The sequence below is a fragment of the Crocodylus porosus genome, unplaced genomic scaffold (assembly GCF_001723895.1).
Source record: "Crocodylus porosus isolate Cpor-Errol unplaced genomic scaffold, CroPor_comp1, whole genome shotgun sequence".
NCBI classification, from domain to species: Eukaryota; Metazoa; Chordata; order Crocodylia; family Crocodylidae; genus Crocodylus; species Crocodylus porosus.
The window spans coordinates 16197664-16210210 of record NW_017728925.1 but is presented as its reverse complement, the minus strand read 5'-3'; positions in this window follow the sequence as shown (position 1 = coordinate 16210210).

Here is a 12547-nt window from a genome sequence, read left to right as displayed (position 1 = left end):
CTCCCCCGCCTTCTCCTCGACTTCAGACCAACGCACACAAGTCTCTCAGATCACAGATTTAACAGTCATTCAGGTGTGGTTCATCTCCAGACCACTGTTTCCTGGCCCACTGGTTTGACAGACCTCTTGTAGTCATTTCAGAGATGATCACCACTTATTCATGTAAGATCACTGCAACTTCCTTTTTTAAAGTAAGGAAATAGTTCAAGGGTGACAAATGCTAGCAGTTCTCAGTTGACCTTCTTTCCTCTCTGAGCCTATCAACACTATGAAAGTTGCACTAACAACAAAGAGATGAGCCATTCCAACATGATCATGTAATCACTGTAAAACGTGGACACTGACATTGAAACATCTCTCTTAACCTGCAAAATAAACACAGGTGATCCACTGTTCACACCCTGCTGTATGATGAGGATAGAAAAAAGTCCGATCCAACAGGAAGAGAAAGTATTATCTCATTGTTTTGCAGAATGCTCCAGCTGAAAATACTCTTTGAGTTCTTTTCATGAAATGAACAAGCTGTTATTATTTTACAGTCAGCATGTTAGGCACTCTGTATGCCTTGTGGCATGCTTTGAGCAGCTTAGTTTTAAGGTTCAGCTCATCTAAGGTACTTTGCAGGGACAGATCCTGCAGGCTTATGCAGCCCTCCTGAATCAGTGCCACACTGCATGAGCACAACATTCTGGCGGAAAATACTGCCTGGATTATGAGGATTTAAAGGACTGAGCATACAAATGCTTAAACACGTGAGTAATTTTGCCATATGAGTCTATGAAATTTAAAAGAAAAACTCACCTGGAAAAAAATCCTGATGATAAGGATAATGTTCTCCTTGGGAAGTTACTTAAGATTGTAAAACCCAAAGAAAACAAAGCCATTATTGAGTTGGATAGACATAACCAACATTTGATGTTGCTTCATGGGAAATAACTTTACTTGATCTTCCCTTAACTGTATCACTGCTTTGTACTCTCAGTCCCTTTCATTGATGCCCTGCTGTCATCTAGTCTTGACATAAAATATACTATGAGTTCTTTCTGACTGGCAGTGTTTTGAAACAGACTTACCTGGAGGATGCGCATGTCCTTAGATGGAAGTAAAGGCTGATGCTCAAAAAAAAAAGGGGGTTAGATCTAATGATTAAGTGGCTTGTCAAGCACTGAGCCTCACATAATACTTTGCTAATTTGGCACCAACTAGAATGTGCAAGTGTTGAAAAGCCTGTATTTAAAATGGGAGGGGTACCAGTAAGTTGCTAAACATGTTTTCTTATTTATAAGAATATTAACGATGGTCCCATGCTTCGCAACGTTCAGCAGCGGCAAACTTATTATTCACATACTACTAACTTTATTCCCTGGTCTGCACCATAACACATGCTATAAGACTTAGTCTCTGACAAGTCTTAACCTATTGCTTTTTCATATGAAATGGGTTTTCTATTATGTTCTCCTTGATTTATTATTCATCACAGTGAGTGTAAATATGATCTGAGGTCTGTTGTGCAAGTCACTTTTTCAGCAGTCCGCTAAGATAATTAGCAAGGCTGTGATCACTTTGCAAACACTGCCATGTTTGGACTATTCTACCTAGGGCTCTTAGCCTAAAGGAGCATAGTTGGAACTTCTGTTTCTGGAGCTATAGGTTTCTTGTCTCCATTTGGCTTTCCAGCCAACAAGCAAGAATATCAAGCCATTATCCACTTCACAACAAAGGGAAATAAATTCCTAGTGCAACCAACTGATGTTCTGCCATACTCTGTTATTTCCATAGCCATCATCCAACATAAAGATGCTTCCCCTGTAGCTTTTCAAGCTTCAGAGAAAGATAGAGCTGCCCTGCCAGGGGCACTAATTGGCACCCTTGTTGGCAGTCTCATTAGAGTAGCCAAGGACTGAACAGACCTGAATAGACCGTAGGGGAATTAAATTCTCTCTCGGCACTATTAAAGGCCGCTTCAAATCAGAGATGAGGCATATTGGTGGGAGATGAAACAGAAAGCTTAGGTTGCCACCGTCTGTCCCATGGCTAGGCAGAAGATTCCAGTTTCTCAAACTACCACCATCAGGCACCTTTTTTCGTTAGCACCACATTCACAATAATGAGAGAGGATTTGCGACTCCAGAATCTCTCCACATGGGAAAACTCATCTGCATGACACAATAGCACTCCTCAAGCTAATATTATTCTGCTTCCACAAGCCTTTTCTCATAGAGGATCTTAAAGCACTTGCCAAAAGTGGACGTGGGTATCCCCTCCCCCCCAGTTTTAGGGATGATAAAATTAAGAAATGGATCCAATCACTGGAAAAATAGGGAAGCGTTTTCTTGCGTAAAAAATTGTCCAGAATAAAAGCAAGGTTTACCACACTCAAGCTCCACAGCACCAAGAGGATAAAGACTGGTTTGCTTCAGGCAGTACAGCCACCAAGCAAACAAGAAGAAACCACTCTGGTCTCCCCTGTACTCCATCTCTTTTTTCTAGCTGGCTTATAACCCATATCCTTCAGGGAATCAGCTGCCTGCTGCCAGCGTGGCTTATTAGCATTTCAGTGGGAGCACTTGCTAATCCACCCCTTCTCTTCAGCAGCAAGCAGGAGTGTTATTTGGGGAAGAGATTTAACCATCTCCCTACCTTTGAGCTTGTTCCCTTGTACTTGTCTGGATGGCCAGAGTTGGTGGGGAGGAAGGGAAGACACACGTCAATCAAACAACTGGCTTTTCCACCCTTCTGGTCAGTCTTTACGACAACCTAACCAAGCTGAAGACCCCATCCCATCAGCCCAGTAATGAATGGTTTCAGAGGTGTTTGTGGTCCTGTTACTATGATACCATGAATGACCCTATCTATCTATCTAGACAGATTTTTTTATATATACATATACACACACACACATATATATAGTGCCATATATATAATGTCATCAAATATAGTGTATACATATTATATAATATGTATATTATATATACAATATAGTGTCATAAAATATAGTGTGTGTGTGTGTGTGTGTGCACGCCACACGATATGTATAGTGGCATTTCATTTTAAACATGTCATTTTGATCATGGAACAATGGATGTTATGGTGGGGTGGGGGATATCAGAAAATTTTGGATTATTACTTTTTTTTTCTTTTTTTTTTAAATCAGAGAAAACCAGGATTCCTGGTAATTAGTGATGGCTCTGCTATGCTATAGGAACTGTTCCTGTGTTGTTGATAATTGCACTATAATGACTGTTTCTGAATTACTAAGAACATGATTTTGATCTCCCTTCTTGAAGGACGTATACATAATGAACTGTCATGAGATAGGAGTTTGTACATGAAGGAAAATAAGACATTTAAAAACTGTCAAGGCAACAATGGAATGAAGGTCCTGCCTAATTCCTTAGTTTGTATTCACATTGTGGGTTATCATGGTGCCTTTTTCCAAAGCAGGGTGCTAAATGTGATCTATTTTTTATTTATTCATTCAAAATTTCTAGCAAATGACATTTTCAAACTTAGTTGTGGAATATATGTTGGCATTACATTCATGCCTACTGGCATGCATATCTCTCTATACCTATATCGATATACATCTATATATATACACATATATACACACACACACACACATATATATATATATAATTTTAATCATGGAAAAAATGTGAATTGGGGGAGGGGTGGAGTTTAAATCAGAAAATTTTGGATTGTTTTTTAATCAGAGAAAACCAGGTTCCCTGGTAATTACTTAGCTATAGTTTGGTAACTTGCAGTAAACATGTGTTCTTTAAGCAACTGGGAATTTAATTAAGACTACATTACATTCAGTAAAATGTAAGAGCCAAAATGGCTACCCTAATTTGTGCCATTTTCCTTCCTTTTCAGTGCATAATGTTTCTCCAGGTATTGTCCCAGCTGAGCTAGGATGTAAAACCTTGTCCTGCTGGTCTCAAGCTGCGTGGAGTTTTTGATCAACAGTTCATAGGTTACACTGGATGGGGCCACTTCAGCATGTTTCTTGTCCCCTGCCTCCCACTGCAATCAGGGGAGCTGGCTTTATTTTCAAGTGAGTAAGAAACACCAGACGGAGCCTGCATTCACTGAGTGCTGATTTCTAGCCCATTACAGAAAAGGGCATCTTTCCCATTTATTGCTCATGGTACCAGGATAATCAACCTCATGCTTAAAGTAACATTGCTATTTAACATTTCTCAAACATGAGCTAAAATTAATCAGTTCTTTCCAGCAGGAGAGGGGGAAGGGGGTTGCAATCCTCCTGTCCTCTGTTTCTTTAATTCTCTTTTTAAGCAATCCAATTCTTCCCCTCATTTGCTAGGAATGAAGAGTATGTGATAAAATGACCAACTTTCAGGGAGCCAAATCTGAGATTTAGTCCCAGATACTCCACAAAGCTCAAGAACCAGAAACACTCTAGGCTACACCATTTCCACTGCTGACCTGGGCACAGGGCTACATGGACATGGCTATACTGCTAGTTTACCAGGTAGCCTCCCACTACCCATTTGGTTGCTTTACTTTGTGATTCTGTCACTTGGAAATGTAGTAATATATAATATGTAAAGCCACCAACAAAGAAATGGTAAGGGCTATTTATTTATTTATTCAATTGGGCCAGTATTGGATAAAAATAACTTTGCAGGCAATGAATTAATTTATTCCTAATGTGCTAGAGCCATTGTTTTCCAGAGCATAAGGATACAATAGTACTTAAAAACCCATATGGGTTTTCCATACACGTTGCCATGACAGGATATTTTGTTTTAACATCCTATATTTGCCTTTGTTCTTGTTTTCCCATCTCTGCCAGAGAGATAAAGAACAGTGAGTATATCTCCCTGTGTGTTTGGAAAGCATTTTGGGTGTTCCCATAATGGAATTGATGACCACAAAAAACATAAAATAACAAATCAGATGCACTCAGAGTGCTCCTGCAGACAAAATAAAATTGCTTTTAAACCTACTTTCTTTAAAAGCTTTTTTTGTAGAGGATTCTTGATTTCTTGTTTTTACTAATGATGCATTAAAAAACACCCCCAAAAAAACAGCTTTCCAGGTAAAGCAGTGTTTCCTGATAGACATGCTAGAAAGTAACAGTCTATTGAATAGCAAATGCACAGCTAGCTGTACAAAGAGAGAATGACTACTTCCAACTTTCACACCGCTGTGTAAATTTTATTGGAATGCAATGAACAACAGAATGGCAGAAGAAAACCATAATTTAAAAAAATCTAATTTAACTCCAAAGGGATGTATCCCTATATGTTCAGGCCCATGCCTTCCTTGGTGACATAGCAATAGACACATTTTAAAATACACAGCATGTTTGTACCAATAAATGAGTACCTTGTTTGTGGCCAGAGAGGTACAAGCTTCAAGGCACCGGTACATTTGCCTTCCAGTGAAACAATACATAGCCCTTTTATCCCTTCTATACATGGTTATTGCAACAATAATACACTAAACTGCTCAAAATATTACCTTTAGAAATTAACAGCGGACTCCTACCAACGTCTTCCTAAGGCTCCTACAACATCTTTATTTTCACTAAATGTTTTGCATTTGCTGGAGAATTCTGCATGGAGGTAGGTGTTAGCGTGGGAACAAAACTGGAGCCACTTTGTTCCAGTCTCCCTGTGGGATGTGCGAAGACACAATTTTCCAGCCATATCTTGGGAAAACACCTGCTCAGCCTAAGATGTATGGATGATTTATTTGACCTAGACAGTTCTCTCCCATGATGGCCCAGGAATAGGGTGCCATTTCTGGATTATACCATTACTCCCTGTGTGAAGAGTAAGATAACAGATAACAAATGGCCCTGAGCAAGAACACGAGAGTGCAGATCACTCCAGGGGACCAATTGACTTCCTAATGTGCAAGGAGTTCAGCTCAAGCGGTTTACAAAAAGCAGCAAAGACTTCACAGTGAATTTGAGCCTCCCTTTGCTCCCAGGTCATTTATTAACACAATAAAGTACTTGGCAAAAGCCTACAAATATGCAAGAGGGGGAACACCCTAATGAACAACATTACTGTGCCCTGTAGCATTGCTCTAACCCCTGGGGATCTCTAGTAAGAACTGCAGTACTCCAAATCATGGAGTGACCAATATCGCTCCACCAGGTCAAGCTGCTCTCAGAGGAACAGCAGCAGCCTAAGACCTTTCACCTAGAGTTGACAGCTTTGAATTGAGCCCTGGGTGCCAACTAGCAATAACCAAGGGCTATTTGGCCACCAGAGCAAATGGAGTTTGTTAGGTACAGCTCTGTGTCCACTTAACATCATAAAAGCACTGCAGCCCTTGGACCGACTCCTTGTAAGCTATGGGAACTGGAAGGGCCAAATCGGATGCAGCTAACGAACCTGGTAGGTTGAGCTATGAATCAGGTTGAGACACCAGGGCAGCATAATATAAGGAAGCTTACATGCCCTGCTTTCATTGATAGAGAAAACTTTATTGCTATCCCCCTGCACCCTGTTGCATTATTTAAGGCATCGGCTCATTCTGAAGATAACTCCAAATGGAAAAACAAGTCTAAACACCTCCAGTTCCTGGAGTCACCTGGATACTATCACTATGGTTGGAGTCCAACCTGACTTGCATGGATTCAGTCCAGGGTTAGAGCTTCGGGCGTGAGGCTGCTTCCTTTTGAATCAATGGGATTCATGCCCTGTTCTTCAGTGGGGGCAGGATCAGGCTCTCACAAATTTGCGCAGCACTTAATAACACTGGGAACATACCACTGCAAGCAAGTTGCACCTCTTTGCCTTGTCTTCTTGAACAAACAGAGAGCGCGCATGCATTTTGACACACAAAACCAAACCCCGCACTTATGCGTCTCCCCTTGCAGGGGGAAGAATGAAATAAAATATGAGCCACACCTGACCAGTATTAGACACATCACCCAATGCTCTACGGGAAAGCACTTGGATACTACAGCAATGAGCAAGTACTAAGAATCCACGTAGAAGAGGATCTGAAGCTAAACTATTCCAGCTCCCAGGTAAAGTCACATTCATGTGCTCAAAACGCAGCTACCTTGTTGGTTGGCTAGATTTACAATCAGTCTGGCCCACTGTTTTTAGCCTGTTATTTTGGTACAACATTCATCCTTTGCCATGATGTGATGTGCTTGTGGTTTCCTTTGCTGCAGTAAGCACCTCACTGCCAGCCAAGGAGCACAGTTGAGCCCTTCACTGAGTCCCTCTAGAGCTCCATCTCATCCTGTTTTTAGAGGGCGCTTAAAAAAACCAACCTATATTGGATCTGCCCGCTGACTCGATGCCCGATTTTTCATGCTACATTTCAATGCTCTTATGTTTGTTGACACTGAAAAATGTTAACGTGCACCACTCGTCACAGAAGTGATTACGGTTTAACGACCTTGCTTGACCCGTGTCTTGAAGATTACAAGGCCTGTCTTGGTTTTAGGACTCTCCGATATTTCCCCGTACAAAAAACTATTCCACTGAAGATCTTCAGAAACAAAATTCTTCAGCTAAATCTTTGCATTAAAGGCCTCTCCCCTTTCCATTCTCTTCAACACTCAGAATATAAGCCAGCCCAGGAAACGCTCAGGAAAACTCCCAGCATTTCTCAAGCTGTGAAGCTCACATTTGAAGACTGCTGCACTGCTCCTACCTTCAACTTTTGCTGGAGTATACAATCAAATAGATGGAGAGATCCATTTAAATAGGTGGGTTTTCTTTTTTGGGCTGATATTGAGCGGGGGGGGGGGTGTGGAAATATGCTAACAATTTTGCTCAACGATAACCCGACTGGCACATTCTGAGGTTCGTGCAGACAAAACTACTGCTGGAAGGATCACCCAGTTTTAATTTGAAGCAAGTCTCAACAGCTCTGACCCACCCACAGTTATTTATTTATTTAATGACAGGGCCGGTTAGACACAGGAAGCAGTCAAGAGATGAAGCTGAAGCAGGTGCCAAGTCCCAGCCCAGCCTTGCACTGAATGGGATGCCGTCAGACCCCAGCACAGGGCCCTAAGGACTTCTTTGAAGGGGCTCCACCTGCTCGAGAGTCCATGAAGGACTGGGCCCTAAATGACAGGTTGCTCTGTGCTTTCCTGTTCTTTATTGCAGCAGAGATCCTGCAAGTTGTGCTCTTGTGCCTGAAGCCCCACGCAGAGAGTCAAGGTCTATTCCCAGCTCTGCCACAGCCTGTACGACCTGGAGAAAGTCGCCACCTTTTCTGCACCTCCGTTTTGCCCTCTGCCAAATGTGGATAATGCTGCCCATCTCAGAGGGGGGCTGTGAGGCTTAAAGCGCAAGTGCGTTAAACCCCTTGGCTGTCCAGAGCTGCAGAAGGCTAAATTACTCACGATATTGATTGCTGAAGGTGACCACTCTTTTGACCTCTCCTGCCTGAATTGTTGCAGTCTCCTTAATAGCCTTGCACCCAAGTGACTTTCTGTGAAATCAGACACAGCTATTGTCTGTGACACTTCCCACAGCTGCTCACCAGCACCGGCTCTGGCCTCCAACCCGCATTCTCCGAGTCACTCCCAGTGAAGGCTGCAGCGAATGTGTTGGTTCTGAGCACATGAGCATAGCTAGCATCTCCATGGCAACTGCAAAGTGAATCATGATCATTTCATAATGTGACATCACAAGAAGTGAACGAGGGCAAAGAGGGAGGGGAGGGCTGAAATATTTCCAGGCACAGCAATCTGGGTCTATTACACATACAATAGACTCAGCAAAGAGCTCAAACCTAGAGAAGTGCCTTCTCTGTTGGCCTGTAGCAGGGAGGGGAGGAAAACAGGAACTGGTTAGGTTGAATCGTCTATTAAAATAAGCAGATTATGTCTGAAGACGACATTTCAATTCCGTTTTCCCCTACCCACCTCCAGGGTAGTAATTGGGTTGCCAGCCAGTTCTTGGAGCTCACTGAGTATTTTTATTTTCTGTGTGCTTCTGCATAATTAGCATGGCCTGAGCATGCCTAAATCTGTTTCCTTTTTTGTTTTGTTCTTTGACAGAAGCTGACCATTTTGTCAGTCCTCTATAAAGCCCACCTCATACGGCAGAGTTTGGAGCAGGGAGATCCAGCTGGCACAGCTACACAGGAACTTCTGGGCTTCCACAATATTCAAGATAGAAACTCTGCTGGCTTCTGCTTGGTGCCCCCTGATCAAAACAGGTCCTACTAAACCCAGGGGAAGAGCAACATGGAACACCAGCCATGAGTTTAGTCCTCATTTGTACTAACAAAGGCACCGTCCTAACCACAACAGTTCAGACACCAGTCTAGTGAAGCCAGATGTGAACCCTTAATGCATTTAAACCAACGTCACTCTTGCTTGTGTTAATTTAGCTTAGGTAAGCCCCAGCGCTGGAAGCCATACCGAGATGGAACTCGCTGCATCCTCCTGTTGTAGATACGGAGAAGGTTTAGCTGCTGCCTAGTTTCACATCCGTGCCTTGCGATTCTGCTTTACTCATAGTTCCAGTTAATGTAACACATCGCATCGGTTGGAGGTTATGTTCCAATTTCACGGATGACAGCTGTATTAATGAAAGGACATATCAATTAGGCAACACACACACACACACACACGAGAGGGCGAGTCATTAGCTGACACACGCTGGACTCTCGCTAGGGTAGGCACCACATTGAGCAGCTTTCAGGAATCCTTCCCTGTGCTAAGTTTCCTGCAGATCCAGAACCAGGCAGAGTTAACCTTGCAGGATCCGAGTGGGCTAGTGTCAGTGCTCAGTTTTAGGGCAGGGGGGACTGTCTTGAGAAACAGCCCCATAGGGAGAAACTGGACATGGTGGTATAAGCTTTACTAGACTGGGGCGGTCAAGTGGGAGAAAGCCATCCCTAGGAGCAGCGGTTCCCAATGTGGTGCCCATGGGCGCCATGGATAAAACTTCACAAGAATGCAAAATAAAGGGAAGCTAAATTTTGAAGCTGTGGATCTAATGCGATTTTAAGTAATGGAGGAGATGATTGGATTGATCTAGATTCTAAACTTTAATATCCATATGGGCGCCCGCTGCTTTTTCTTTTAAATTTGGATCTAACCTTGGGCGCACAAACATTGGGAGTCCCTGCTCTAGAATATACTTAAGACTGTGGGGTTAACATGCCAATGACATATTGCTTGTGATAGATTGGTTTCAGTTTATAGTTATTGAGGTTTTCCTAACTAAAAACTATTTGTAGCCTTGTATTCCAGAGGAAGCATTTTCTTACGTGTCAAGACGACAAAGTCCCATTTTCAAAAGTAACTTCAGCATCTGATGGTCAATTTGATTTCAGATTGTAGAAGCCCAGGCAGGACACCTTTGAAAATGGCACCCCCAAGGGATTGCCAAGGTAAAGTTCCTAAAACCTGGGAGCAAATACAGTGTTAGGTGGTAGATCAACCCACCAGGTTGTTATTTTTTTACTTTGAAAAATATGAAGAGGGCATTATTGGAGTCAGCCCTAGATATAGGTAAAGACACTTGTCTTAGCAGAAGGATTATGATAAAGCTGTCTGTCATTTACTGATGTAAGTTCTGGGGCTTACATAAGTTAAATCAATATATCTAAGGGTTAAACCAGTTTAGGTGTGCCTATGTTAAGGCATGACACTGGTTTAACAGGATGAATTGCAAAGTCTATTCACATAGTCTTCTGTTTGATTATAGGCAGAAAAAAAAAAAATCAGACTATTTTCTCCAGACTGCTTGTACAGGAAAGCTTGTCTTCAGAAGGAAATTTACTGGCATTACCATTCCAGTATAATTCCCTGTGTGGGCACTCTTAATTAGAGTGACAGTGGTCTCTTTTCAGTATAATTTTAACTGCAAGAAAAAGGCAACTGTTATTCCAATTAAGAGCCTACGCACATGGACTTACATGGGTATAATAATGCCAATAAATTTTCCTGTGAAGACAAGCCTAGCCCTCATTTACCTCATTTGCTAGGATTTCAGGCCCCTGATTCTCTGTTACCCTCCATCATTCACAAGCTATCATGCTAACTTGGTACATTCTGCACTGATATCTACCCAAGGTGCAGGGCAATGCAATACATCAAGGCAACAGTGCAAGGAATGCAGGTCATATCACAGTTTGAATATTTTTGTATGAACGAGCTGCCCCCAGGTCTCTAGTCTTCCAGACAGGTTTCTAGTCTTCCTTAACCCAGAGACAGGAAAGGACAGAATTGAACCAGACAGAGCATTAACTAGGATGCTGTATGCCTAGAGAGGGGAACGTGGCTCTTGTTAATGTCTCGAGACAGATCATCATATCTTTAAAACGTGTAAGGGGTAGAAAGCTCTTACTGCAGTGATGGCTTCTTGGTAAGTCATCCATGTAATATTGACTTCAACTAATAATTAAAGCTACAGAGTTTGCTCTAAAGAAGGTGACCTGGTCAGCTAGCAAAGCAGATTATCTCTCCTGCTTAGAAGATGTGTGCCCTTGAGGTATATTTAGGAGATGCTTTAAAACATCCTGGCTGGGGCACCAGCACTAGCTTTAATTATTAACAGCCAAAACAGCTTTAAAAATGTATTTGACTTGGAATTCCCCTTGCCATCAATGACACACATGCAAAATAGTTATGTCACTTTTTAGGTTTCAAGTAGTCACACAATGCAGCAACACTTGGGCGGCATGGGAACAGCAAAACCAGTAATGCTTTCCCTTTGACAGCTAAAAGTAGAAAGAAAAAGCTTTTTAGGCAAATCATTTTTGTTTTTATGCATTATTTTAACACGAAGCTGAAATGTTGACCTAAGTCACTCGATTGCTCCTCTACGACTGGTGATTGCATACAGTGTAGCATGGTGGTGGCGACTGCAGCTCGTTGGTGATAGCCACACCTACTACTGTTATTTGTTTGCATGCCCTCCCTTCTCCAGCCTCTACCAGTGATGGTGCCATAGAAACATCTACTGATGACTTCCTAACAGTTCCCCAGTGACAGCCACTCACAGAATCACAGACAACGAGGGTGGGAAGAGATCTCAGGAGGTCCCATCAAGTCCGACCCCCTGCTCCAAGCCGGACCAGCTCCAACTACATCATCCCAGAAAGGTTTTGCGACTCAACAACTGGTAGACTAGCTCATCAGCAAAGGATACTCCTTTTTTTGTGCTTAGATCCTGTCCCAAGACGAGAGAAAGACCAGATCAGTTATATCCTGCAAAACCCACCTCTGCTGCTTTATGATTCAGTACCTGACTAGTGATTCCAGGAGCCCAATCTCTGCACATCCATGATTCAGGGAAGTGGGTCTGGCATGTTAAGTCAGGAAACCCTCATCTTCCACATCCTTTGAGAAAGGGAAAATGAAATGCAAATAGCATCAGATGAAAGGGTGCTAAGCCTGATAGTATTGGGTTGTGGGCAATATTCCCTCCCTCTCAAACCGAGCCAAGACAAGCAGCCATCTGTTCAGGACAGCTTCCATCAATCTGACATTTCTGCCCCTGGGGGCTAGAAATAACTAAATAATCTATTGTGCCCCCATCACCTAATTTGTGAATTTCCCCATCAAATATTTATT